Source organism: Ornithodoros turicata, chromosome 3, assembly GCF_037126465.1.
Source record: "Ornithodoros turicata isolate Travis chromosome 3, ASM3712646v1, whole genome shotgun sequence".
Classification (NCBI taxonomy): Eukaryota; Metazoa; Arthropoda; class Arachnida; order Ixodida; family Argasidae; genus Ornithodoros; species Ornithodoros turicata.
Window position 1 is genome coordinate 99,076,378 of NC_088203.1, and position 26,810 is coordinate 99,103,187.

General features: G+C 46.4%; 1 protein-coding gene and 1 long non-coding RNA gene across 3 annotated transcripts in view; one reads left to right on the forward strand and one right to left on the reverse strand.

Annotated features, from left to right (window-relative positions):
• The first annotated feature begins 3,366 nt into the window (after positions 1–3,366).
• Positions 3,367–26,810, forward strand: part of LOC135388964 (sodium/potassium/calcium exchanger Nckx30C-like) — a 174,711-nt gene continuing 151,267 nt past the window's right edge. For both annotated transcript variants that reach the window (XM_064618854.1, XM_064618855.1), the window contains exon 1: positions 3,367–3,515. The gene's annotated coding sequence lies outside the window, so the exon portion shown is untranslated. The remainder of the gene's footprint in view (positions 3,516–26,810) is intronic.
• The window catches only part of LOC135388966 (uncharacterized), a 162,962-nt gene continuing 160,982 nt past the window's right edge, over positions 24,831–26,810 (reverse strand). The window contains exon 3 of the long non-coding RNA XR_010421551.1: positions 24,831–24,903. This is a non-coding gene — a long non-coding RNA (uncharacterized LOC135388966). The remainder of the gene's footprint in view (positions 24,904–26,810) is intronic.

The window sequence follows — 26,810 nt, forward strand, 5'->3', positions numbered from 1 at the left end:
AGAGCGTTTCTTTCCAACTTTGATAGCGGGCAAATGTAACGAGGAAAATAAACGTATGCCGTTACGCACCAAAATAAAATTGATTATTGAACGTAGCAGCCTGTTCTTTTCTGTCTGCAAGGCTATTTAGTTATTCACGTAAGAATACACGTTGACTACACGCCAAATAGCGTGAGACAGGTCAGTTCATCACTATGCTATGAGCTCGGCTTTTCATTCTTCACCATTGTGGGACAATCTCTTAGTGCATTGTAGTCTATTCGAACGTAAGACATGAATCAAAAACCAACAACAACGTCAAACGAGAGAAAGCAACGTAGGCGTTCAGGCGTTCCGCAGCTTCGATTGCAGCGTTGTGTGTCGTACAGGTAGAAGCGAGTGCGCTTCCCCGCAGTAACACTATATTTGTGGGGAAGCGAGATGTTCAGGTTGTTGTCTTAACGTTGTGACAGGTACAACGAATATAAAGACAATAAAGCTTTCTATGTTTATTACAGCTTCATGTTTGTTAAAGCTTCGTTGTTTTTACATTCATTGCCTGCACCAAAGGGGTGGGGGGGGGGGGCATGACTTCAACTTTGACATCTCTCTGTCGTTGTGAGAGGTGAAAGCCTCGGTGACAGTATTCTTCGAGGTTAACGTCCTTTATATCGTTTTTGCATCGAGGCCCTCTGAACCTTCATCAGTGATGGGCAAAGTACCTCGAAATTGTACTTAAAGTTAAATACAAAGTACTTGATGTCAATGGTACTTCAAGTACAGCACAAAGTGCCGTATATTGTAAATGTATTTAAAGTGAAGTATAAAGTACTGCGAAAGTACCTTAAAGTACTCGTCAAGTATACTGTAACATTTGCAAAGCGCAACGTGTCATTGTTTGTTGGTGAGAAAAATATGATTAGGCGAATATGATTTGACTGGCTCAATGACAATGCAAGTTTTTGAAATATGGTAGTTGTCAAAGAGACCAGACAGTGGCGCCATATTTCAACTCTTCATGTTCTAAGGCATTGAGGCATGCGTTGTGTATGTCTGTCTGTGTGTTCCAGCCTCACAACATGCACCATCATGTTCGCCAATATTTTTTGTATATGCTGGTTCTGAAGCCTAGCTCGTTGGTACGTTCTCGTGAGTATGAAGTGTAACAGATGGCATAACTTCCATTTACGTCTGCGCAGGAAGCCAGCTGTGCTACTGGAAAAGTATGTTTACTTCCCGATTTATGGGGGAGATGACATCCGCGCATCTTTGGTATACCATGAAAAAGGACAGCAATTTATTTGCTTCTTCAAAAACACCACTTCTAGGCACAATGCTTACTTGATATTTTCCATTTTTTTCTCTTTCCATGTCCGGGTGGGTACTCGAGTACTTGACGGGAAAGTACTAAAAAAGGTATTGGAGATGTGCTTAAAGTAAAGTACAAGTATTCAGAAATGTACCTGTAGTAGTACTTGAGTACATGGTACTTTAAGTGCTGCGCGTCACTGCCTTTCATGTACTCTTTCCATGCGAACAACCCCGGATATTCCGTACCTGGTTATTTTGTACCATTATGCACGTGCATAGTGGCACAAAATAGGCTCCGCCTCTTTGTATGATTTAGAAACTTTAAAATTTTATGATGTATAGGTCCCGACATCCATGCGTTTCAATTAGACTTCAATAAAATCACAAAAGAAACGCTACATCCGATATGTTGTCTCAGATCGATTTCGACAGAAAAGAAGAAAAAGGAAAAAAAACCCTTCTTTTTCTGTTTCCTTTTGGACCACCGCGCTGCCCTATAGACTGTTAAAAACGAACTTCACCCCAAAACACGCTCCAAGCCAACCATCACTCCGAATGACCCCCCCCCCCTGATTTAATGAAAACAAGGGGCGTACGCTACTTTTGTGGCAATTATGAAGTGCATAATGCCACAAAAATGACGTACGCGCCCCGCTTTCAGCAAACCAGAGGCGAGAGCGATGTCACTCGGGATGATGGTTGGCTAGGAGCGTGTTATATCCATTTTTAAACGAGTACAGTTGGGGTGATACCAGAACGCAATGACTTCCGCTGATTTTGATGCCGTTATATCGATAACATTGAAAGCTCTCGCGTTGCATTTGGCAGATACATCATGTCCTGCACTCTTAAAAATTACTTTCACCGCATAGCACGCCATCATCCCGACCATCATCATCAGTCAGCATCATCATCATCAGTCAACCATCATCCCGAAAGACATCGTTCTTGCTCCCGATTTGTTGAAAACGGGACGCGTACGCTTTTTTTTTGTACCACCGATGCAGTACGTGATTGGTACAAAAAGGCGTACGCCCCCTGTTTTCAACAAATCAGGGGCGAGAACCGTGCCATTCACGATTATTGTTGACTAGGAACATGCTATGCGGTGAAGTTCATATTTAAGAGTGTGTATCTACCCTAGTCAATACATCCACTCCGCATTTTTTTCACTCTCTCTCTCTCAGCGAAGCGGGCAACAATGGGAAGCCACAGGAAACCATCGAGCTACTGTTCAGATTCTCGCTGGCTTTAAAGCTAGCGCTGCCCGGGAGAGGGCCCTGGTGGTCACAACCACGTGACTGCTACTTTAGGAATCCGATTGGCCGTATTGATTGGCTGCAGAAGCGCCTACTGCGCAAGCCACACAAAGATTAGAGTAGAGCCAAGTTTTGCTGCAGATGGTATTGAGCATGGATTCTCGTGATGTGCTGTGTCTTGCTAAGATTTTAAAAGATTATACTGGCTAAGCCTTGAAGTGAGGATGCGAACGGATCAAGCGTATTCTAAGAAAACTGAGGGTGATGTTTTTTGATCAAATAGGAGTGACACGTCATACAGTAAAGAAATCAAATTTTTTGCTTCCTTCGAGACTGCACCTCCGCGTCATGATTTCGGACGACAGCAATATCTTGTTAATTCGGCATTCTTAGCTGGTATCTCTAGGCCTTTTTAGTTTCTGATGCGCTTCCAAGCGCATCGTTGTCATGAACACAATCCGACACAAACACATCTAAGCTTGCCCGAAGAGCACAAATTACCTTGTACCTAAGCAATCGCTACTGGTAGTCAACACAATCAACTTGAGTCAATTCACGCTCAAGTTATTGTATTCCAAACTTCGTAAAGCAACATCAGGTCTTTGTTGTCATGCATACCACAAGTTGATTGCGAACAAACATGGCTACCCGGAACCCGCCATTGCAAAAATATCCCTACTCTTCTTCCCTTACCCGGACTCCGACTCGAGCGCTGCGAAAAAGAGCATGGTGGGAAAGAGACGAAAGAGGGGACTGAAAGGAGGAGTGAGGGGGAATAGCTCCCTCGCCCGCCCCAGAGAAACTGGCGATCGTTGGACATTGTGTTGGTGCCCCCATCGGTAGTGTGTGCGTGTGCTTGTGCGAAGTGTGGTGGATTTCTGTAAGTGGGACATCTGAGAGTACGAGACCTCTGTTGCGACCTCAACCGACGACGGGAAGACTTCAACAAGGACGTCGTGGACCAAGGTGGGTCTAGCCGTACGGGTCAGCTTTTGGGCTGTGGGCCAAAGTTCGCACCCCGAGAACCGTTCCTTCTCCCCTCTCCCTTCATTGCAGCACCGGTACCATGTCGCGCGGCAAAGGATGGAATCGATACCTTTTTTGTCTCTCATGGCTCTTCTTTTCCCTGTTTTTTTTTTTTTTTTCGTTTTCAAAGAGAAAGCCAAGTTGTGTTATTCTACGGCTGATATGTCAAGAGTGTGGTTCGAGTTTCTCGGTAACACGAGTTTCGTTTCGCGTTACGGAAAGGAGCACAACGCGTGAAGTTTTGCAAATTTGAAAGCAAGAAGAAGGTAGTTTGACTCGAGTGAGACCGTGTTTTTTTGGGGGGACTGGTGAAATGCCGACTGAGTCGATTGAATTAAGCTTCCGCCTCCGAGATTGCTAAATGCCAAACGTCACAGCCCCCTGTTTGGTGGGAGCTTTGTTAATAAATAACGAAAGAGGGCTTTGGTTTCTCGGCTGAGAAAGTCACCGAATTCAAGTCAGTGTGTGTATCAGTTACGGTAACGTCTGACATCTTCGATAGAAAAAAAGAAAAATACACGCGTGAACTTTCACAAAAGAGCGAGGTGCGCTGCCTATAACCGTCGTGTATATCTGTGGAAGCTTCGTCTGAAAGGAACAATGATATAGCAGGTCTGTTCCATGAACGCGATGAAATTATATCTGTAAAATATCTCGTCAAACAGCATGATGCTGCTTTTTGGCCAACCCTACACTCTTAGAAATGAACTTCACCGCATAGCACGCGCTTGGCTAACCATCATCTCGAATGATATCGTTATCTGCCCTGATTTGTTGGAAACGGGAGGCGTACGCCTTTTTTGTGACACTTATCATAATTGTCACAAAAGGGGCGTACGCCTCCCGTTTTCAACAAATCAGGGCAGATAACGATATCATTCGAGATGATGGTTGGCTAGGAGCGTGCTATGCGGTGAAGTTCATTTCTAAGCGTGTATGCAACTCTGACTTGCATTGCATTGAATTGAATTGAAATTAAATTCAAGATATCTTCCTCGTAATTCTTTTTATGAAATTTCACACGTCGCTATCGGGGGGGGGGGGTATGTTTATTGTATAAAAAAAGGAGGGAAAGGTTAGCCTGCGCTACGGCGGCTTACTATTCCCAGCAAAGAAAGAAAAAAAAAAGGAAGAAAAGAGAAAAGAAAGACAAACAAAAAGGGAAAACAAGCAAACAAAAAGGAAAACGACCACGAAATTGATCACAGTTCACAGGCCACAGATCGGCAGGAACTGAACAAGTGCCTTTGTCACCTGACTATGTTGTGTGGGGCCTATAGCAGCGTAGCTAAGGGAAAAGTCCGAAATCCTGCACTCTTAAAAATGAACTTCACCGCATAGCACGCTCCTAGCCAACCATCATCTCGAATGATATCGTTATCTGCCCGGATTTGTTGAAAACGGGAGGCGTACGCCTTTTTTGTGACACATATGCTGTTCATAATTGTCACAGAAAAGGCGTACGCCTCCCATTTTCAACAAATCAGGGCAGATAACGATATCATTTGCGATGATGGTTGGCTAGGAGCGTGCTATGCGGTGAAGTTCATTTTTAAGAGTGTGAGGCGGGCGATGCGCGACCGCAGGAGAAGACGATGTTGGCGGTAACGGATGAAGTGGAGCAGCAGGTGCGGAATGTCTCCTTCAACATGACAGGTGGGGCAGTTGGGTGACGAAAGGGGGCCCATCTTAAAGAGGAGCAGTGGTGTCCGCGCCACATTCAGTCGAAGCCTGTGGAGCAAGGACACTTCCTCCCTGGGGTAGCGGCCTACCAGTGTGTGAGTCATCGTAGGGTCAATCGAGCGCAGAAAAGAGTTCGTCCTGACAGCGTCTCGGAAAAAAGGCCTGAGCGCTATTTGGTCGCTATCGGAATGTCTATAAAACTACGTAATTTACGCCAATTTAGGAAGCAGGGTTCTGTCTACATTTTTCTTCATCCTTCTAACACTAAAAAGATATAGATTGTTTTGATATAGATAATTAATTGATGTAGATTATTTTTCTTGCAAACATATATGACTCGCAAAACAAGGCGGACATTTGTGTTTAGTAATGCCTACTACTTCTTTAGAGCTAGCGTCACGAATTGCGTTGCCGGACTTGACCAACAGATGCAAGGTTCCACCACCCTATACCATAACGCAAGCAAACATCAGCTGTGTGCAAACCTGCTTAGTAGGATAAAGCTGCATATCCTACTACTACCACTATATGCTGCTTTGCAGACTTATTTTACTACGTCTGTGTCTTACCTTCCATCTCCTTAGCGCCACAACACGTGCGATGTGCGTGTGTCTGTGCATCGATAGAGTTGCTATTCATTTATTTTGTTTTAACATTCCGTTTTTACTTCTCTCATTTCTTGACGATCCAAACTTTTTACACACTTTTTAACGCACACATAAATACATAGCTATCACGGGATTCGAACGTTGAGAACCGTATAGCAGTTGAGGATACACATATTGCGAACCTTCATGCAGTTCTCCAAGCGTTACATCCCATGACATCATCAAAATAACAACAACAACAACAACAACTTTATTTTGTGATTATGACTGGGGAGTTATGACATCATCATTATCTACACTCTTAAAAATGAACTTCACCGCATGGCACGCTCCTAGCCAACTATCATCTCGAATGATATCGTTATCTGCCCTGATTTGATGAAAACGGGAAGCGTACGCCTTTTTTGTGCCACTTATGCTGTTTATAATTGCCATACAAAAAGGCGTACGCCTCCCGTTTTCGACAAATCAAAGCAGATAACGATATCGTTTGAGATGATGGTTGGCTAGGGGCATGTTATGCGGTGAAGTTCATTTCTAAGAGTGTAGTTGTTGTTCCAAGCGTTACTCTCGTGAGCTGATGCTCATCATTACAGAAAGTGTCAAACGAGATCAACGGACAAATAGCTCTCTCTCTTTCTTTCTCTCTTTCATAGCTCTCTTTTTTCTGGCTCTATTGTTCCACCCAGAAACGCGTTTTGCAGTAGCCAGTCCTGACTGGGTCGGGACTAACCTCTCCATATTTTTCTTTCATATCCAATCCAATCCACTCGTTACTTTGCGGAGGCTTAAAATTAGTAACTCGCTCCCTAAAAAAAGAGTTTCCAGACCGCTGTGGGCACAATAAATACATGCGACAGTTCAGAAAAAGTTCGCTGGATCCGTTCCACGAATAGCTCCGCGAAGAACTCATTAAGACTAACAGTTAGTATATATTCCATTAACACCACGCTGTACGTTAAATGCTTTGAGACAGTGCTGAAATCAGTTTTGCGATATCGGGTTGGGCACCGTTGTAGCTTCAACCAAGGACAGTGCTCTACACGGACTCGTAGGCTGGTCGAGGCTCGCACTGTTATAATAGAGGGGAGGGGGGGAGGTAATGTCAGAATTGGCTCGCCGTTGTTGGTCGCACGCGAAGTGGGCATCGTCACGACTATATCCAGAGAGGGATAAAGAACTTCGCCGCATAACGTGATCCTGGCCAACCCATCATCCCGAAAGACATCCTTCTATCCTTTGATTTGTTGAAAAGTTGAAAACGGGTAGCGTACGCGTTTTTTTTTGTGCCACTTACGTAGCTGCGTTAATCGTCACAAAAAAGGCGTACTTTCGGCGCTTTCCACAAACGAGAAGTGATAACAGTACTCTAAGCAATGGTAAGCCTTCATCGCATAGCACGTTGAAGGGCAGCCATTGCGTAGAATGATACATTTATCACTCTTGATTTGTGGAAAGTGCGTGGCGTACGTCACTTTGTGACAATTAAGATAGCTGCATAAGCGTCACAAAAACGCGTACGTAAACCCGTTTTCAACAGATGAAGGGGGAGAACAATGTCATTCGGGATGATGGTTGCATACACTCTTAAAAATGAACTTCACCACATTGCACGCTCCTAGCCAACCACCATCCCGAATGACAACGTTCTCGCCCCTGATTTGTTGAAAACGGGAGGAGGAGCCTATTTTGTGCCATTATGCACGGCACAAAATAGGCTCCTCCTCCCGTTTTCAACAAATCTAGGGCGAGAACGTTGTCATTCGGGGTGATGGTTGGCTAGGAGCGTGCTATGTGGTGAAGTTCATTTTTAAGAGTGTAGGAGCGTGCTATGCGGTGAAGTTCTGTTTTAAAAGGGGGGAGTATATGGGGGTAAGGACCACTAATAATAAATAAATATGTAAAGTTAAAATACGCGTTAAAATAAAAGTGTACATGAGTGCTTTGCGGATAAGTACCGATTGGTGCATATCGCGTGCGACAGTCGTGCGAACAAAGGCGCCAGAAAGAACTTATTTTGTTAAACCGAAGTTCCTTTTTTTTTTTTTCAATCCCGTCACCGTGAAACATCTGTGCCAAACAGCGAATGTTCGTGCTGTTCGTTCGTAATGCTTGTACGTGATCTTTAGATGACACTCCTGTACGTGGAAAGAAGTACAAGGCTAAGCTTAGGCAATGTCATGCATAAACATAGCACAATGAGTGATGTCCCTGTCGCGATGGGCACACTGACAATAGCCTAATATGACATATATTCGCTGTGCTTGGTCTAGATTACTTATGACGTCGGCATGTCTGCCTCCCTGTCGAATGTAGAGGTTGTATCGTAGCGCGCATCGGACGACTTGAAACGAGCGCTCACATATTTGGATTAATTAAATTAATTAATTAAATTAATTAATTAGATTAATTGCCGTGAACTTTTGCAAAACGGTACGAGTTCTGTTTCAACTAACGTTTGAAGAAAGTGGAGCTACCTCCAGCAAAATGCAGGCGCGATACTCCGACAGACAAATGGTGAAACGGGAAAACGAAACACACAAGAGGTGAAACAAAATAGGCGTTAATGTTACAAAATAACAACATTACGGTTCCCGTCGTTTTATCGCTGCCTTCACGTCGTCTTCGTTAAACTTCTGCATCTTCAGCTGTATTAGATCGCAGTCTGCAAACATTTGTCTTATTTGTGAGACAAGTTTTGACAAGCTTTTGAGACGAGTTTTGACAATAGATCATCATTTCGGGCCTTCTAAACTCATGATCACAACCATCTGATAAGGGGTGAGTTCGGTCCTGCTACGAACTCACGTGAAAGTCGACGTCACAGAGCAAATGCGATGTTATCTCGTGAGTGCGCTAAGATGCGGCATGATCGAGCTCACCGATACGCCATGTCGACCTTCACATTGAGTTCGTAGCAGGGCTCGAACTCACGCCTTATCGGATGATTGTGATCGTGAGTTTCGAAAGCCCGATAATGCCGAGCTATGGTTTTGACACATGTTGAGACAAGTTTTGAGACAAGTTTGCGAGACAAATTTGGCTCATTTGTTGTACATCTATTGAAGACAAGACAGGACAGTGAGAGGGGATGAGCTGTTTACTGGTGAAGAGACCACACACACACACACATACATTGAATGATGATGAGGTGGGCGATTCACCGCCGCTGAGGCGGTACACTGCCATATTGCGAATTGGGAACGGATGAGGGGATGACGATGGGGGAAGCACTTTCAGAGATCCGTCACCAGACCGGTGGAGCGCAAGTACTCTCCGCAAGGAGACGAAGGCCTTGCATCTGGTGGGCAGCGTTCGACCACGGTCCGAGGACTGTCACGTGGTTTAACGGCCGTTTGTCAATACGGTTGCATAGAAACTTCCACCAGTGCACGCTCGTCGTGATATTGCGCACAAGTCAGGATGACGTGGCAGAGGTCGCCGTGTGTTCCGCAAGTGGGGCAGAGGGAAGACGAGGTGGAGCCGAGACGGTGGTTTAAAGGCAGGTGTAAAGGCAACGTTGAGCCTCATGCGGTGGAAGAGTGCAGTAAAGGGGCGCGGTAGTCGCGGAGGAAGTACAGATTGGGACAAAAGTTTACGGAACACGCGAGCGGCGTATTTTTTCGTCGGTACGACGAGCCCTAGCGGCTGGCGGAAGCGGGTGAGTTCACTGCTTCGGAGGGGTGCAGGCGTGCGATGCAAGAGACACAGCGGTAGTTCCAGTATCGCCTGGTTGTTTGGGAAGTGGAAGCTACCGCTGTGTGTCGCTAACAGCGTACCCTTCCACCCCTCCGAAATAGTGAACTCACCCGCTTCCTGCAGCCGCTAGGGTGTCGCACCGAAGAAAAGTACGCCGCTCGTGTGTTCCGTAAACTTTTGTTCCAACCTGTACGAGAGAAAGCATGGGGTGAAGAGAAAAGAAGGGACCGGAACGTCGGTCGTCTTCGTTTACGCAGGGCGAGGAAATATTCAACAGGCTGCCGCCCGCGAAGAAGCATGGTGAGAGGTCCGGAAGTACTATGATGCATAGTGCTCGGTGTTGCGTTCAGTCTAACAAAATATGTTCTAGAGAAAGGAGTGCCCTGTAAGTTAGGCGCCTCGCTGGCATGCTGGCTGTGCCCTGCATCAGGTGATTTCTCCTTTGTGATCAGCACTTCGGACAAGCCTGGTCCGAGAATTTCCAACTGCCTCGTTATGTGCCGAGAGCTGCTCTGCACGCCTCGTCGTTCGCCTTGCGTTCTCCACGGAGTACATGAGGCTGTTTACTGGCGAAGAGAAAAGAAGGGAATGAACTGAGAATATGGGATCGCGTTAGAGGGGACCGGAACGTCGCCGTCTTCGTTTACGCAGGGCGGTGAAATATTCAACAACATCTTCAGCTGTATTTGATGGAAGTTTGCATGCATTTATCGTTTGCGAGACAAGTTTTGAGGCAGGTTGAGACAATTTTTGATACAAGTTGCTAGACATGTTTGCGAGACAAATTTGTCTCGGTTGTTGTACATCTTCAGCTGTTTTGGATGGTCTGCAAGCAGTAACAGGAAGCGTCCGACGCTTTCAGATATATGTCGGCACAGTTCCCTTAGAAGTCGGCCCAGGACGCACATTCCCCAGGGCGTCAGTCGTGACGTTGCCCACCTCTGTGAGGCCGACAACGGCGAGCCCTTTCATCATCATCATCACCACCACCACTACCACCGGCCGATTGTTGGCTCCAGAAGAAGAGTTGAAGAGTAGAAGAGAAAGACCGACATCATTGACATGATCATCGTAGTTCCTGGACATACGGAAAATATCGAAACGATTCCTGTTTACCAAACATTCTTCGCAGGGGGCAATGTATCTCAGCATAACACAAACAAAAAGCATACTCCAAACAGTCCAGAGTCTTCAGTTGTGCAGCAAACGGTAATATTGGGAACAGGACGTTCCCTAATATTCTGGATCCTTTCGACTGATAAAATGGAGTACGTAACAGCTAGCTGGTGGAGAAACTCCAGACCAATGAAAGCCTTGGCGCGGGCACGCGCAAAATACGACCATAACACACACAGTTTACAAACAGAACTTCACCGCAAACAACCAGCTCCAGCAGCTTGGACAGACACCAGCAACTTGGCGGCACGGCTCAAGTCACTTCTATACTCGTGTTCAACCTATAAGAACAGCTCAAAGTGTAGCTTGTCAACCCTAATACAGTTATTCCACCGGAGATTCCTCGGTAGTTTTCCCACTTAATGACAATACACACTGAAGGCTCCTATACTTGATGACAACATGCATCTAATCATCAACCCTTCAAACCCGCCTTTCGCCGAGGAGGGTGAGGGCGGAAATACCTTTCTAACAAGATAGGGTCAAGCAATGCAACAATATAACACACACTCCACTGACGAAATTGCATTCAGCAGCGGGACCAGGTGCAGCCCATAGGTCTCTTATAGTTTCGGTGTTGGCTCACTACTTCTCGCAGCGTACAGTGATGCGGCAAGCGATTGCAGCCAATAGGAAGAAGCTAGGGCGGGGCTGAAACGTGGCGTTCTTAGGCTGAGCACGACTGCACATACGTCGTCCTCCACAAGGGATAGGAGAAAGTTTTATTAGTAGCGTACGCGATCGCGTTGCGTGCGCGTAGCTCCCTATTAAAATGCGGTGTGCCCTTCACTCTAGAAACGCATGGGAAAAATAAAACGGTAAAGGAGTAGAAACAGAGCTTCATCACACTCTTAAAAATGAGGTGGTGGTGGTGGTAGTGGTGCAGTGAAAGAGCTCGCCGAGGTGGGCAACGTCACGACTAACGCTATGCGGGAATATGCGTCCTGGGCCGACTTCTAAGGGAACTGTGCCGACATATATGTCTGACAGCGTCCGAAAAAAAAACAAAAAAAACAGGAGGAACCCTAGAAAGCACAGCCGGCACCGGGATTCGAACCCGGGTACCTCCTAGTCTCGACCTGACATGGCCAGCACGCTAACCACTCGGCGGCGTACATCTCACGCTTTCAACAAATCATAGGGGCAAGAACGATTGATGGTTGTCCATAGGAGCGTGCTGTGCGGTGAATTTCTTTTTTGAGAGTGCGGGCGAAATTGATCCACGGAGATCGCTGTGTTTGAGACTTCATGTTGTGTCTGTCCCTTCGTGTTCTCTAGTCTCGGGGTTTTTACATTATGCATTATACTGTGACGTCGTTCGCGAGCACAACTGTCCCGCAACGTAGAGCCACGAATTACTAAACTATCAACCACTATTTCGGAGCTTAATTACCAGACATCGATAGTGAAGCCGAATAAGATATAGTTAGAATCCTGCCTCAATACGGGCTCTTCCATTTCTTTCCCGTTTCCGTACATAGAGGCCGCGCCCTCCATGTCCAGAGTCACAACACGCAGCCTATTTTCTCGGCTACCGGGCACAGACTTGTGCCACTAAGCACTTAGGCAATTACGCTGGGAAGATAAAATCTTTTTCTTCCGTCTTGCTAGGTTAAGAGCGTCAGAGGCGCCAAGGGAATACGCTCGGTGAGCTAGCCGCTATCAGTGTCCTTCGACTTGAATGGAGAGAAATAGGCTCAAACGCGCCTCGCTGCCTTCGATGTCGAAACAAAAAGTGTCTCAGCGTCGCCGTACAGCAAAAAAAGAAAGAAAAAAAAAAGCAAGAATAAGGACATATTTTAATCGATTCTGGCGCGTTGGGAACAAAGAAAGACAAAAAGAAAGAAAAGAATGCAAAAACTCGGGTTTATCACATTTTGATGCACTGTGATTTGTCTTGCACAGCTCATACATTATGCAGATTCTCCGTTCGAAGTGGCGTGATGAAGTAACGTCTCCTACAGTTCGAATATGTCCGCGGCACGCAGGACTACACGCTACATGATGTAGGCGTTGTTTATTTGGGCTCTGCTGTAGATACATCTAGAACTGTTTAAATACATTCCCCTGTGTTGTCCCCCCCCTGCGTTAGTTGTGACGTTGTCCGCTGAAGCGTGGTCGCCTACGGCAAGCAGCTGCATCATCTCCACCTTAACTACTAGCACCAGCTGTGGTGTTTTTAACCCGTGGCCTTTCTAACCAGAGGTGACCCAAAACTCTTTCCTCAGTCTACTTTCTGCCTTGGTGCAAAAGTCTTTCAGTGGGTTCCAGGGCATTGCGGAATAACTGGGAACCACGAGGCCGACGCTGCCGCTGCCGCTGCACACCAACAACGGCCTTCTATGCCCATTATACTCTCGAGAGGAGACAGAAGATCCCTCCTCAGGCATTTGTCTGATTCCTGGTCTACCCTACAATGGCAACACGACATTCCAACTAGGTCCTCTTTGGGAACTGTAGACCCAACGCTGTCATACCGGCTGCCTGCAAAGCTTCCTCGTCCTCTGAAGTCGCTCATCCACAAGCTACGTCTGAATGTGGACTTCACTCCGTCCTATCGATACGAGCTAGGCTGTGAGGCTAGCCCTATGTGCAACGAGTGTGGTGTACCTGCCAACGTAGAACACATACTCCTCCGCTGCCGGACCTATCTCAACGAGAGGCGTACACTGCAGTCACAGCTTGCCACCCTTGGCTGCCGCCCCTTCAACTCGTCGACCATCCTCGGCCCTTGGGACACCGCGGCCGACTCCAGGGCGGCCTTACGTCATGTGGTTGACTTCTTTGAGGCGACAGGCCTAAAGGACTAGTTATGACCCCAGCAGCGCCCTCGGACATTCCCACCATCACGATCACGTTCAGCATCGCCACTTCGATCATTCCCGTCATCTCTCATCGTCATTACTCATCATTGTCACCACTCATATTAGACCCCAAGCTATGGGGTAGCGTTCCACTCCTAGAGTGGAAAACCTCCCCACTTCATCATCACAATATATATGTTGTTGTTGGTGCAAAAGCAGCTGGATCATGATGTTCCACACTATAGTAAATAGGTTCCACAAAAGGAGTAGTCAGCACCTCATAATTACTGAGGCTGTCCCGTTGTTCATTTTGTCTTAAGTAGGGCCGTGCGAGTAGTGGTTTTGAAACCGAAGTGAATACGAAGGGAATAATTATGTACCAGTAGCCCTGACGACGACGACAACAACGGATAAATCGTGACTGCGACATGGGATGATTCACTGCTGGAGAGCAGTACACTACCCCATTACACGCGAAACATTCGATGTCAGATGGGAGACTGAAGTTAAATGAGCTTCTTCCCTTCCCCTTTCACAAATGAGTGAAACTTGCAGCCTTGTCTGAGCAGGCAGACTTCACTCCTCTTCCTTTGAACACTGTATACCGCCACCACCAGAAGCTATATACAAGACGTTTTAGAAACAGTTGAGCTGTCCTCCACTGCATGGTTGTGCTACGCCAATCAAAAGCGGGGAAAACACACACACACACACACGAAAGAAGCATGGATCGTCATTGGGGTACAGAGTATGATACTACAGCGTCTGGAGCAAACCGGTAGAGACAAGAAAGAAACTCCATGAACATTAGAAAGCATCGACGGAGCGAAAGTTGTATATACCCATAGCCAATATGATGTGAATAGTTATGCCTCAATACCGAGCCAATAGTTATATAACTGAACCGAACACATGTACGCCATAAATACGGATATGCAGCATATATGCATAGAGATGCAGCACACGAAAAAGCACCGTCAGTCGGGTGCTTCGGAAGATTCACGAATTGATCAACGGATTACTTGTCATTCTGTAATCCTTAATCGAAGTATGCGACAGAGGCCGGAATGTTGTGTTTGCCCTTCATGTTTCATTTCCTCGTCTACGGCTACCGTAGAGTTTGTTTCCCTTAACAGGCATCATAGGCACGAAAGAAAAAAGGCCACTAGACGCAATTTATAAGCCAGCTTAACGTTACAGCGGCGCATTGAAGCTTACCCCGGATGACCCAGCTTTGCTTTTACGCAAACGATCCTTCCACAAAACGCAGCTGGCGCCCACACCAGTCTACGCGCAGCAGCGCCGTTGAAACTTGTGCCGAGGAATTGAATTAATCAGCTTAGCGGGGTCCCAGATTAGTACAGGAAGAATCTTTTAGCCCGCTATTTCACGTCTCCACTTACGTTGACCGTGCGGGAAAAGCGGGGGAAAAAAGGAACGCGGGAGGTGTGCATAAACGGGATAGAACTGTACGAAGGGCAGCACCGAGGCCACAAACGAGCCCACGTATACGAGCATCTGTACCCGAGTCACGTTTAGGAGATTCGCCCTGTATATAGAAGGTTCCTGCGCTGAAACGCTGCTGACATTGGGAGCTACGGCGAACGTTGGTAAATGTTATGCATGCTGCTAACTTGCCGTTGCGCGGTGTTGGGGGTTAACTTAATTTGCGCACCTCCAGGCTGAACCTGTCCGCGCTAGTGCTGTGGGCATAATTTTCAGGTGCCCGCACGTGCTCATAAAGTGTCTAATATGTGAATCTCATCAGTGTGGCTTTTTTTTTTTTGCGTTCTGCTTTCTCGCTCAGCAATGAGGTACAATGTTCACTCTTAAAAATGAGGGGGGGGGGGTGATGGCAGGATAGGCTCGCCGTTGTTGGCCACACAGAAGTGGGCGTCGTCACGACTATAGCCAAAAAAAGAAAAGGAAAACGCATAGCAAAACAAAACACAAAGGAAGGACGGACGGATGGAGGATAGAGGAGGTTGAAGGATGGGGATGCGGTGAGGTGCACGAGTTCATCGGGGAGAGTACAGTATTAGATGGGTCGATCAGCAAGGCCTGTCTTCAGCAGGAAGAGAATGAGGTTTCTTGCTTTGGCGGAACGTTCGGCAGAAGAACCAGCGGGGTAGAGGATGTCTGCTAGCGAGCCCGAGGTGGAGCGAGGGAGATGTGTTTCGCGCGCAGAATGGTATGCTCGGCAGTCTCACAGGATGTGTTCGATTGTTTCGGGTTGTTGACAGTGGCCACAGCAGGCGTCACCCCTAGAGCCTATCTTGAACAGCTGAGAATTGGTGAACGCGCACCCAGTGCGGAGCCTATGGAGCATGGTCTGGATGCTTCGAGGAAGATTTTTCGTGGGAAGAGGAGGGCGATTATGATGCATGATGTCCCGTATTCCAGGGTGGCGCTGTTCAGCAAGGAGCTGAACAGACATCTGCCTGTCGGCGTCGTCCGGAGTTGGCAAAACATTGCTGCAGCCCAGGTGTGCCGAGGACGCCAGCTGGTCAGCCCTTTCGTTGCTGCCGACACCGACGTGGGACGGTATCCATTGGAAGGCGATATCGCCTCCAGCTTGTTTATGTTGGGCGCACGATCTTCTGATGCTTCGCGCTAAGATGTTGTCACACATGGGGTTCATCACGTCCCATAGAGCGCTTCTCGAGTCTGTGAGTAGGACTGCTCTTAAAAATGAACTTCACCGCATAGCACGCTCCTAGCCAATCATTATCCTGAATGATATCGTTAGCTGCTCTGATTTGCTGAAAACGGGAGACGTACGCCTTTTTTGTGACAATTATGAACAGCATAAGTGTCACAAAAAAGGCGTACAGAAGGCGTACAGGCGGCAGACAGGAAAGGTATATGATCCAAGCCCAGGTTACGTGAATGCGACGGAAGCGCATCGTGTCGAGTTATCGCACCTATCCCGACCTGTGGATTGGTTGACGTGTTGACCCTGTGTGAGAGGACTTGAGAGGATTTGTTACGATAAGTCGATGGCATACGCTTTTGTCGCACTCATGTAGACGCCGTAATTACGGTAGATAATTATGTTAATAAAATATTGTGAACAGTGAAATTGCCAGCACAGAATGAACACATAAAAAGAACAAGAATGGACGAAATGAAAGAAATAATCGCGAGAGAACGAAAAATAGAAGAAAAAAAAAAAGGAAGCACACGAAGCCTCCTGAAGGGGAAGAAGCCCAACCGCATCCTACACACACCGATCATGGCTTATAACAGGAAAGAAATGGCTGTGATGATGAAACGGAAAAGGGACAGCTAGAACGCCCGACAAGAAAGATAACGATGTTTTATGTGTGTGAATTTTTGCTTTTTTCTTCTTGGCCCGGGTGAAGTTTTTTTTTTAAAGAGTAGCGAGCCAAATATTGTTGACCTCTGTGAACAGTTAAAAAGAAGAAGAAGATGATGATGATGATCAAGATTGGAGTTTTTATGGCACACAAGCGACTAACTAAGGCTATAGTTTCGCAGACAACGATAACCAAGAAAACAGCGATCGAAGTCGAGTTTCCCCATCCACAACACGGGAACAAAAAAAAAAAAAAAAAAAAAGGGAGAGATTAACGCCGCGTCTCATAAATCCCCTCGCTCCACAGACACCTCTTATAAATTTCCCCCGACCTTGCAAGGCGTTCAGAAAGGATCGACAGCGCCAACAAACAAGAGAGGAAGAACAAACTTAAATCTGATCTATATCCAAACAGGGAGCCCAAGAGCGCATGCTTGGCAGCAGGGAAAAACACCTGGCTGTGTGTACTATATATTTCAGCGCCGTTGCGCAGGGAGAAAATAAAACGTGGCGGAATAAATCGTAAACCCTTCTTATGGGCTTGTAGAAAAGACGAGGAAAAAAAATCGCATTTCGGAGTTTTACTCAGCAGGGGAAATAGGGGTGTACAGAAAGAGGATCGTAAGGCAAAGATCTCATTAGAGCCTCGCAAGTTCTTTCAAGTCCCTTCACAGACTTCTCGACAGGATAAAGGTTCTTTTTAGAGGCCTTCTTCCTTCGTTAATCTGGCGCAGTGCTAGCGAAAGCAAAGTGTTTCTTCTCAAGTTTCGCGTAATTAGCAAAGCCTTTGTCAGTGACAGTCACCTTTAATTAGAAGCTTGTTGAACAAGTTCTGCGTCGCCGCTTTCATATTTCCGGTATATCGAAAAGAATAGTGTGCTAAGGACTAGCTTCGCAATCGCTTGCTAAACGGTTGCTTATTAGCTTCTGTCTACAATAATCCTCAAAATCATCATAATCATCATCATCATCCAGTTCCGAAGACAGTTTATCAGTTTATCCATAGAATGAGGGCGCCCAAAGGCATAGGGCGCCCTATGTACATTGCAGACGACACTTTGCGGACAGCAAGGAGACGACCGATAGTAACAACGTCGCCTACCACGGAAAATGTTGAAAGTTAGCAGACGGTATGTTGCACCTTTCTGTCCAGCTCAAGAGAACGCATCAGGGCGATTCTGCAGCTGGCAATTTTTGAGTGGTTCCGGATATTCAAACAGCTATAGCTGAGAATTTAGGGTCGTCTTTATTACATCGCAGTACGTAGAAGAGCAAGGTGCAAGTATCCGGCGATAGAGATTCACAACAGAGAGAAGACGGTAGAGAACATCTAAATTTTAATGAGACGAGACTTTCGTGCAGAAGGCTGCACTTCTTCGGGTCTAAATATCAAGTTACAAAATTCCAGAAAATATAAGACATGTTGTAACGTAGAGAGCGAGGGTTGGTACAAACATAAAAATAAAAATACAGACATATATAATAAAATAAAAAGGGGGTACGACTCCATCAGCTTTTCCACATTCCTTACACTACGAGAAAGAGAAGTCGTTCCGGATCACACGCAAACGATACACAGAAGACACGTATATTTCCGCTCAGTCTGAAGTTTAAGCTTCCAGAAACAACGGTACAGTTTATCTTTGAACACCCGTCATCTCATAAGAAGGCGCTAACATTGGTGCCGAAGGTTTACAGTTTCGTCAACTGGTACAATTCTCTAGTAAACGCGAATAACGTGTTGGGAATAGACTACATTAGTACCTGTTGACTAACTCTCTTGCACGACACACGGCCCGGGGATAAAACGTTGTGAGTTTAGGGGAAAAAGAAACGGCCAAACGAAGCCAACGAGACACAGCGTTGCTTCTGCTCCGGCGGCGTAATCATCAATCATTATAATAGCCGTAGGATATACCTAACAGTGTGCTTAGTGGTCTAGCGGTATTTAGTGCATTAAGCGAGCCTATCAGCAGAAAGTAAGGCTTCCAATGGAAGGTTACGAAATCAAGAACAAATTGAGTAGTTAAACGCATGAAGTCATTTCAAAGGCGGTTGATAAGTGTCAATGAAAACGCGACTCTCTACCTTTTTTTTTTCTCTCTCTCTCTCTCTCTCGCTTCGTTGCCATCGAAACCTGAATGACGTTGTAGAATGTTTTTTTTTTAAATACATAGAAGGTGGAGAACGAAATGCGAGGAATGGAAGAAGAGTTGCGAGGAGGGTAAAAAGAGAGCGTGCGTGACATTTTAGGATATGAAAGAGACATGTGAAAAATGAAATGTGGCTATAGAGCAAAAAAAAAAAGGTGAAAATGAAACGCGACAGTGGAAAGTAGGTGACACAGTTTCGAACGTGTTGTGGCAGAGCCTGTCGCTTTCCCGCCTTTCTAATAATGTTGTAACACATGTGAGCTGCAAAGTGCAGGCCTTTCGTGAAATTCTGCTGTTTCGGTTTTATACACTTTTGAATCTCTGACCTTCGCATCTGATCTGTGAATCTTTGCACTTTTGAATCGATGAATGCCTACTGTTAGGTGTTATAGAACGGTCAGAAAAGTGGAAAATGGATGTGTGCTGCAGAGGGAGCAACTTACAGAGCAACATTTAGCGAATATTGTTACATTGCACACTCTAAAAACATAGGTGGTGGTGGTGCACTCTTAAAAATGAGGGGGGGGGGGGGTGTCGAGGTAGCTTGCCGTTGTTGGCCGCACTCAAGTGGGCATCGTCACGACTATAGCCAAAAAAAAGGAAAAGAAGGTGGGAGAATGGGGAGTTGAGGACTTCAAAGTGATGTAGAAGCAGGATGACCGGTACTGATGGGACGGAAGCACACTGTAGGTGAGAGGTGCACTAGACGGCACAAAATAGGCTCCTCCTCCCGTTTTCAACAAATCAGGGGCGAGAACGTTGTCATTCGTGATGGTGGTTGGCTAGGAGCGTGCTATGTGGTGAAGTTCATTTTTAAGAGTGTGGTGGTGGTGGTGATATGGCTTGCCGTTGTCGGCCTCACGTGTGTGGGCAACGTCACGACTCACGCCCTGGGGGAATGTGCGTCCTGGGCCGACTTCTAAGGGAACAGTGCCGACATATGTCTGAAAGCGTCTGAGGAAAACCCAGGAAAAACCCCACACAGCACAGCCGGCACTCTGAAAACATAACTTCACCGCATGGCACGCCGTGAGCCAACCATTGCCACCAACTATACGATTATCGCTTGTACTTGGAATACAGAGAGGGGCGTACGCGTTTTTTGTGGCAATTTTCATAGATACAAATTGACACAAAAAGGCGTACGCCCCCCTCTTTATTCGAATCAGAAGCGATAACCCTGTCATTCGTGGCAATGGTTGGCGCACAACGTGCTATGCGGTGAAGTTCTGTTTTTAGAGTGCATGAAAAAAACGACGTATTTACAGGTGACTTACAACATTTCCGTCTCTTCCTGTCCTGCTTCCGACAGCAGTCCATGTCTACACTCTCACATGCGACGCAAGTGGCATGTCATCCATGTTCTTTCCAATATTTGTGAAAGTAACATTATACTTCTGTCAGCTACAGCATTGCGTAATTATAGGAAAGGTGATATACAGGGCGTTTTTTTTGTAAATCATTTATATAATTTTTATAAAAAAAGCTGTCGTTGGCCTCACTTATGTGGGCAGCGTCACGCCCTCTTAAAGTATATATCGTTATCTGCCCCGATTTGTTGAAAACGGGAGGCGTGGTGCACGCCTTTTTTGTGACACTTATGCTGTTCATAATTGTCACCAAAAAGGCGTACGCCTTCTGTTTTCAACAAATCAGGGCAGATAACGATATCATTCGAGGTGATGGTTGGCTAGGAGCGTGCTCTGCGGTGAAGTTCATTTTTAAGCGTGTTGGGGCGTTCACTGCATAACATGCTCCTAATCAACCCCATCTCGAATGACATCGTTCTCGCCTTTTTATGGAAACTTATGCCCTAGCCACACGGCAAACTTAATGGTTACGCTAATTGTCACAAAAAGACGTACGCGTTATGTGCTGAAGTTCTGCTTAAAGAGTGTATTAACCGTGCTGCAGGATACAACACGGTTTAATGTGCCTAAGAGTACCTAAGATGTGAGAGTACCTAAGAGTGCCTAAGATGTACCTGAGAGCAGGGATCGGAACCGGAACTGAACCCGAACCGAAAACCGGAAAAAAAACGTTATTTTCTGACGAACCTGAACCGAACCCGAACGATTTTTTTGCTTGTCCTGAGCCGAACCGGAACTGAACCGAAAAAAATTGATACGGTTACCGGTTTGGGAATCGGTTCAGAGGTGATTTAATTGTACTACTGACCAACCTTTTTTTTGCTCACCTGAACGGTTATCTCACACCTTTCTCTTACAATCGTGTACGGTGAGCGTAAGCCTGCTTGCATGTAGCAAAATTACTGCCCATGGACCGGTTAAACCGAGGCCGAAAAAAGTAACTGTTCCAATCCCTGTAAATGCCCCGACCGCTGACAGATTTTTTTTTTGTCTGTGTATGTGCGGGGGTGGGTGGGGTGTGTGTGTGTGTGGGGGGGGGGGGGGGTTCTCCCTGAGCCGAACCCGAACCGAACCGATATACCTGAACCGGACCGAAAAAAATACCGGTTCCGATCCCTGCCTGAAAGTGCAGGACGAGATGAGATGATGTGATAACAGATGAAGGAATGATGACGGCCGAAATGATCTTCACCACAAAGCATGCCCGTGGCCAACCATCAAACCGAGTGATATCGTACTTTCCCCTGATTTGCTGAAAACGGGAAAGGGGGGGTCGTACGCCATTTTTCTGGCATTGTTCATTCATAATTGCCACAAACATGGCGTGCGCCCCCGGTTTTCATCAAGCCGAGGGAGAGAAGGCCGTCATACGGGATTATGGTTGGCTAGGAGCGTGCTATGCGGTGAAGCTCTGTTTTTAGGTTGGTATAAAAAAAATACAGAAGCCGACACTGAAGATCTTCAGTGTCGGCTTCTGTATTTTGTTTATGTGATCTACAGGACTTGACTCCCCTCTTCGTATACGCATTGGTATAAAAAAGAAAAATATGGAGATGCTGTTCCAACTCTATATACTCATAGCTTTTTAGTAACAATCTGCAAAGGAAAAAAAAAGAAAAGAAAGAAAGCCCACTCAAGCACTGCGCTCCCCCCCTCTCCTGCCTTCCTTCCCTCCTCTCCACACACTTCAAAATCGCTCTGCAGCGACACTATGGAGCGTGTGTATCTGCTGGGTTTCCCACGCAAGCGAGCTCATTGTTGCCAGCGCTGGGAGTTTTCCCTCTGATTTGCAATGCTGATGGTGCTTTCATAGCTCTCGCGGTTTGTCGCGCATTCTGATCGCACATACTTGCTGCTTAAATGAACATTTCCGTACGCTCCGGCACTTTCTGCCGCCTCAGAAAGCGTTGAGTAGCTTTGATGCTGAAGAGGATTATATTTGCATATTTCTCAACTGGTCCCTTCTCGCATGGATATTCATAACCAGCGCTGTCAGATCCATATCCGGATGGAACGGATACGATGTCGAAAGGGTTTCTGGCACGACGGCAACCGCCGAAAGATATGAGGAGCGGATTCGTTCGAATGAGACATAAGTGTCACAAAAAGACGTACGCCTCTCATTTCCTAAATACCACGCTCTTAAAAATGAACTTCACCACATAGCACGCTCCTAGCCAAACATAATCTCGAATGATAGCGTTATCTGCCCTGATTTGTTGAAAACGGGAGGCGTACGCTTTTTTGTGACAATTATGAACAGCATAAGTGTCACAAAAAAGGCGTACGCCTCACGTTTTCAGCACATCAGGGCAGATAACGCTATCATTCGAGATTATGGTTGGCTAGGAGCGTGCTATGCGGTGAAGTTCATTTCTAAGAGTGCAGAGGGAGGGGGGAGAATGAGGGGCGGATAATGGCAGGATCGGCTCGCCGTTGTTGGCAACACAGAAGTGGGCGTCGTCACGACTATAGCAAAAAAAAAAAAAAAGAAAAAAAAGAAAGACGGATGGAGGATAGAGGATGAAGGGTGGAGATGCGGAGAGGGTGCATGAGTTCGTCGGGGAGAGCAAAGTGTTAGGGGGGTCGTTGATCAAGACCCGCCTTCTGCAGGAAGAGAATAAGGTTTCTTGCTTTAGCGGAACGTTCGGCAGAAGAACCACCGTGGTAGAGGATGTCCGCTAGCGTGCCCGCGCTGGAGTGAGGGAGATGGGCTTCGCGCGCAGAATGGTATGCTCGGCAGTCTCGCAGGATGTGCTCGATTGTTTCAGGCTGTTGACAGTGACCTAAGCATGCGTCACACTTAGAGCCGACCTTGAATTAGTTGAGAGTTGGTGAACGCAGATCCAGTGCGGAGCCTATGTGAAGCATGGCCTGTATGCCTCGAGGAAGGTTTCTCTTAAAAATGAACTTCACCGCATAGCACGTTCCTACCCAACCATCATCTCGAATGACATCGTTCTTTCCCCTGATTTGTTGAAAACGGGAGCCGTACGCCTCTTTTGTGACACTTATGCAGTTCATAATTGTCACAAAAAGTGCGTACGCCTCCCGTTTTCAACAAATCAGGGGAAAGAGCGATGTCATTCGAGATGATGGTTGGCTAGGAGCGTGCTATGCGGTGAAGTTCTGTTTTAAGAGATGTTCTGATGTCTGTTCAGCTCCTTGTTGAACTGCGCCACCCTGGAATACGGGACATCATGCATCATAATCGCCCTCCTCTTCCCACGAAAAATCTTCCTCGAAGCATCCGGACCATGCTCCATAGGCTCCGCACTGGGTGCGCGTTCACCAATTCTCAGCTGTTCAAGATAGGCTCTAGGGGTGACGCCTGCTGTGGCCACTGTCAACAACCCGAAACAATCGAACACATCCTGCGAGACTGCCGAGCGTACCATTCTGCGCGCGAAACACATCTCCCTCGCTCCACCTCGGGCTCGCTAGCAGACATCCTCTACCCCGCTGGTTCTTCTGCCGAACGTTCCGCCAAAGCAAGAAACCTCATTCTCTTCCTGCTGAAGACAGGCCTTGCTGATCGATCCATCTAATACTGTACTCTCCCCGATGAACTCGTGCACCTCACCGCATCCCCATCCTTCAACCTCCTCTATCCTCCATCCGTCCGTCCTTCCTTTGTGTTTTGTTTTGCTATGCGTTTTCTTTTTTTTTTTGGCTATAGTCGTGACGACGCCCACTTCTATGTGGCCAACAACGGCGAGCCTATCCTGCCATAACCCCCCCCCCCCCCCGTCCTCGGCCGGGGGGCCCTATAGTTCATGGCTGGGATTCACATAATGTGGGTTTCGATTCTACATAATGAGCCCGGATTTATACGGTACAAATGAGTACGATAGACAGAGTTTGCGTGGCCCCGAGTTGTTGGCACACCCCTCAAACATATCGTCTAACAATGCGTCGTCGAGAATACAACGTGTAATCGATTTACGTTAATGGTAGTTCATGGGACAGAATAAATTGTCCAAGCTCGCGTGTAATAGTATCGACATTGCAAGGGGTGAGAGCAGGCGTCAGGGCTCTAACCGGAAGTTTAAAAAAAAAAAAAAGATGATACACGATTGCTTTCTCGTGGTGCTTAAAATCTACATGCGAAACAAATCAATGGAATTCTCTTACTATTAGATTTCAATGTCCATTGCAATATCAGCTTATTCCTCACTCTCAGAAAAAAGGGTGTGAAAAGGTGGTAACTTCTATAGTTACCACCTAGGTCAACATAGCGTCTGATAAAGGGTGTACAAGGGTGGTAAAATCAATTATCATATATCCAAATTGCTACAAGAAGGCGTACTGCCCCCTCGCTCACCGAATCAGAAGTGGTAACCTTATCATTCGTGGCATAGAGAGTGAGGTAGCAGGTAGAACTTTGCAACCTTTTAGGCACAACATATGCGACAAATATTACCTCCTAAAAGGGATAACCCACCTTTTTTCTGAGAGTGCTTGATGTCGTTGGGGGGTCAGTCGCTCTCGGTTTTTGTTCTGGTATTCATGAAATCTAGGAAACAAATGAACAGGTTTAGTCCTTTTTTAGTCCTTTTCAGGAGTGGACGCATTGGCGCAACCACTAAACTACCTTTTGGGACAAAATGCAGGGTAGTTTATGCCAAGTTTAGCGACTATTTGACTATAGTGCAGCGGAGTAAATTTCAGGTAAAGGAGACTATAGTAGGGAGTATAACTGCAATCTAGAGGATCAGAAACTGTGATAGTTTCCTAATTTAGTCTTTTTTTTTCTCTCTATCTCTTCGAATGTATAGGATTGTGACAGAGATTGTTAATTGCGCCATGTTTAATTCGTGCTCACGTTCACGGTTCTAAACTTAAAACCAAGTTACAAGTTGTTCGTTTTTCGTCGTGGCACCTCCCTCAGGGACAAGAGCAGCCGCAGCTGTTACTCTAGCTAATGATGATGCATTTAAGTTTTTATGGCGCAAAAATAAACCAGGGCAAAGTTGCGCAATGACGTCACAGCCCGTTGCTTCTGTTTGGTTTGCTGACAAAACCTGGCAGGAAGCGTGCATGAGAAATGGTCGAGTTTACATTAAAATCGTAATTTCCAGCACGCGTTCCTTTCATCTAGTCTAAAACAAGAAAACATAAGAAAACGCATACGGACATATAATGGGAGTAAACGAAAGACTGCCTCAAAGGAAGAAAAAAATAACCCTGGACGCAGTAAAGAACGAACATGGACAGGGCGGGCCCCCGACCGCGAATATTGATCTTTTTCTGGCCACACCGATTAACTATCGCCCAATGACGTCAAGACACTAAGCAGGTTCGTACCTATAACTACTTTTCTTTGTCACCCATTTCGCTGTCTTTCGTAGCAAAAAGACGAAAAAAGAAGAAAAATGATTATTTCATTTACAACAACCTCCTTATTGCTCTTTTCAAAAAGAGATGAGGCGCTCGAAGGAAGATTATAGGAGGTGCAGGCTGTAGTAGACGTTTCAGTAGTCGCTGTAATTAATTGCAAGAACTCTCTGACAGCGGGGCTAAATGGAAAGAGCGTGCGCTTTAGAAAGCCGCCAAAATGTACAGGCCAGCTGCTCTGATTAATGCCGTGCGTGAGTTCGGATTAACTTTTCAGATGCTGCGGTTTTACGAAGGCGCGGTTCGGGCTCCTAATGGGCTGCGTGTTTTATCCATCTGGCTTCGTTGATCTGACGGCTTAATGTCATCATCGTCATCCCAATTTAATGGTGTAAGGCGTGATTTTTAATAGTAGTTCCCGTCACGTTTTTACTCTCGTCCTTGTTAAACCTCGGGAATTTTGACAAGGCTTTCTGGACGTTCTTATTGTCTTCTTCCGTTGGGGAAGGGGGGGGGTATGTTTATTAAGGAAAGGAAAGGTCAGCCAGACGGAGGCCGGCTTGCTATTCAAAAAAAAAAAAAAATGAAAAAATGGGGGAAGAAAAAAGTTAAAGAGAAAGGAAAAAGGGAGAAAGAAAAGATAAGGAAAAGAAGGAAAGAGAAGGGGAAAGAAACGAAAAGGTATTCGCACTTCATCTATCACTCTAAAAACAGAGCTTCACCGCATAGCACGCTGTGCGCCAATCATTGCCGCGAATGATATGGTTATCGCTTCTGATTCGAAGAGAGAGGTGGGCGTACGCCTTTTTGTGGCAATTTGAATACATAAAAATTGCCACGAAAAGGCGTATACGCCCCCCTCTTTCTTCGAATCAGGAGCGATAACCCTGTCATCCGCCGCAATGGTTGGAGCACAGCGTGCTATGCGGTGAAGTTCTGTTTTTAGAGTGTAGCAAGAGGTTGGCGGATGAGAGCCAGGAGGAAAGCACGCGCGAAGAAGATATCGCGGAATAAATTCCTGGACTATCCGAAGGACGCTAGGACGGTGGAATATTTGTGAGAGAACGCGAAGGTGGGTGTTCAAAG